This window comes from Juglans regia, chromosome 1 (genome assembly GCF_001411555.2).
Source record: "Juglans regia cultivar Chandler chromosome 1, Walnut 2.0, whole genome shotgun sequence".
NCBI lineage: Eukaryota > Viridiplantae > Streptophyta > Magnoliopsida > Fagales > Juglandaceae > Juglans > Juglans regia.
This window is the reverse complement of record NC_049901.1, coordinates 30,767,667-30,771,238: the sequence shown is the minus strand read 5'-3', so window position 1 is coordinate 30,771,238 and position 3,572 is coordinate 30,767,667.

Genomic DNA, 3,572 nt, shown 5'->3' with positions numbered 1-3,572 from the left:
CTTATACAACAAATGTGAGGATGAGTGACATATTGATTTCTCCCCAATCGGTAGCAGTTATGTGTCCATTGCAATATTGGTCATTGTAAGTTATCGTGTAAACCCAAGACATATATATATTTTTTAAAAAACAAAGGAACATGGATAAGTTTGATAACTCAATAAAACAAAATGATCTAGTGTTAGCTGTATGATTAAGTGAACAATTAGATAAATCATCATGTAAGAGGGAGAAAAAAAATGGGAATGAAAGATTCTACTGAGTTGAATTCGGCCTAGGAATTTAAGAAACACTGAGAATTATTGGTGTCTCTTAAATTTTCAAAGTTTTATTCATTTGTCGATAGAGCTTTAACAACATGAGCTAAATCTAGAGGGAAATTACGAGCATTACGTTCATCATGCATAACTTCCATACTAAGGTTAGCATGACTTTATTTTAAACATGTAGTACATCATCACATAATACAAATTATAACATGATTACAAATGCTATGTTCAATAATCATTCATGTCATCATATAAAACTTCATACTATCCACAATGATCATGTTTTTGTTTCCACATTCAAATATCATCATTGATTCTAAATCATTCTATATATAGTTTTATCCATCTTATATAAAATATGATTGATTCCCCAACCCAAGTGAGTTGTGCGTCTTTTTTACGACCTAGAATTGTCCTCTCATGCATAGAACTAATATCTCTTGCTACGAGTGTGCATCCCTAGTATGCTACACTATTCCCCATCATGAGTATATTGCAATGTCCAATCATCAACATCATAAGATACGATACTAACCTTAGGACCAAAATATACTTCAACAAAATAATCTATCAATTAACATATATAGGATAGATGGGGAGTTGCACATCCTATCATTGTTTGAGTTCCCAATATCACACTTAATAGATTAGGGGCCGTCTATATTTGTCATAATCCAAAAAATGTAGTACCCTCATCAACGAAATAAATAAAGAGTAATATTAGATATAAGCCATGCACAAACCTTTTGAAAGAAATTAGAATTTTTTCAAATGGGTCCCAATTTGTTTTCAATAAATTTGCATGTTTTGAGCTTACATAAATAAATTTTCATTAATATATTCACAGTTATACAATTTCAATAACCTCTCTGAGTCAAAGTATGTAAAAGAATATGCGTCAATATCAATATGTTTAGAAACTTTTCTTTTTTGCTCATAATCATCAATATCACAACTATTTTTGAAAAAGGTTTTCATAGTACATGTTTCAATTTGGTCTTTGGGTGTGAGAATATTTGGCTAACCAATACCAAAAAAATGTTAGAAGACTGGAATTCTTTAAATTTTGTATGATCTTTTTAATTTTCATAAAACCTTTAGAAGTATAACAATTTGAGATCATTCTCTCTTATATGAGATGGTAAGACCATGTTTAGTTTTAACATCAAACCAAATATCTTTAAGTTTAAAATACTTTTCCATTTCAATTATTCATCTAATCATTAGCTAAACACAAAAACTAATATAGATTGTACAAAAGAAGTGTACAAGTGCTCATTTAATAATAATAATATCCATGTCGCTATCTCTTCATCTCATATATAATTACAAACCATCGTTAGTTCATCAGTTATATCAAAATATACTGAACCATAAAGAGTTTATCGCCTAATTACAATCAACAACTTTAATTTCAAAGTATAAAACTAAACAGAGACATGCCTTTGTGGCCATTCCTCAGGATGGATTGGTTTTTCTTCCTCCAGGTAACTCTCCTTAGCTACATCTGAATCAAAGTCTATGATTCCGAAGAGTGAAACTGTAGTGGGACTACCACAATGAAATTTCAATGAAGCCTCGGTAAATTAAAACCTATAACAATATTAATAATGAGAGACAATGACAATGAATATGCATGCACAATTTAATGTAAATAAAGCTAAAAACACACGCATTTAAAGCCTAGTGAGGAATCACCCAATGAGCAAAATACATGTATTCATAAGCACAATGAGAAATCACACTATGAGCAAAACATATATATATATATATATATATATTCATAAGCCTGACAAGGAATCACCCTCTAAGCATATATTTCAAAAATATGAGAAGGAATCACTCTCTGAGTAAAACACATATATTCATAAGCATGCCGATGAATCACCCTCTAAGTAAAATACATATCCAAGAACCATCATAAGAACACCATGTAGGGGGAATCTCTACCCGCTCAACACGTGAAACATATTCACCAAAACACAACGGAAAATCACTCCACTCGTCCAACACTGGAAATCCCTTTACCTAGTCTACACGTGGAACACCTCCACCAAATCATCATAAAGAACCCTCCACCTGATCAACACGGAGACTCTCTTTACCTGCGATATTATGTGAACCCATATGGAAACATTCCACCTTGATCATCACAAGAAATCCCTCTACCCATATGAAACTCTGGGTAACTTGCCATTCAATAATTGTATGGGGAATCCTTAACCTGATCCCATGAGTACAAAGCACATTGAAAACATATCACTTCAAAGCACATCGTCTTGAAATCATATCATTTAAGTTAATCAATATATATAGTGGGAAAAGTATGGACTTTTATGAGAGAAAGAGATAATAAATAGAATATGCAAATCCTGAGCATACCTATAAATATTTATCCCACATTCCTAGTATAGCCATAGGAGTGAACCTACATGAATAGTATTTCTAATACTAAGGTTGTGCTGGTGCCAATTCCTCAACTGATGAAGACCTTGATCTTTTTACTTCCTTGAAGCCTTGTAATAGAAGGAGAAAGAAAAGAGGAAACACCTTACAATCTCAACAGTGAGATGTTGACTATTGTCCAATATCTTTTATATGACAGAACTACCAGTTACAATCTTAACAGATCTTGACGTTTTCTCTAACCTCTATCTTGCTTGAATGAGAAACCTTTGATCTCGGCCATCCATTTGTCCACTGGACTCGAAGAATGGTAGAGACTGAGTGACTAATGGGACAAGGTGCACGTCTCTGTAGCTTTCTTTGAGACCAAATCTGATGTCCTTCTCCTTATGATAGTCTCCCATGTGGCATTGGGCCATACTTATGAGGTCAGATGATATGGTCTGTATTCCTTCTTCCCAGGCATACTCCTGCTGTGATGTTTTGATGGTTCTAAGAGTACTAGCATTTGCTTAGCCAAATACTAGTAGAGTCCCTAAATTAGCTAATATGGCTTAATTAGAACTACATGGGATTAGGCAAATAAATCCAACCAACCTTTGAGCAACAATAATAAATTTGGGATCAACAAATATGACCTTCATATTGTAAGACCATTTCATTTTTTATCATTATTTTATCCATCCGAACCCTACATTTCCTCTCTATCTTTTCAATTCTTTCCCGCAATTAGCCTTCTCTAAGCAAAAATCAACGTCATTCTGTCATAGAGGCGTTAACATCACCATGCTTTTCTTTTTTCTCACCATCTTTTTCTGCCTTCATGCACACAAACAAGAAAGGTTCTACTTCCTCTATCACTAGCTCCTCTTTGATCGCCAACTCCTCGTTCTACT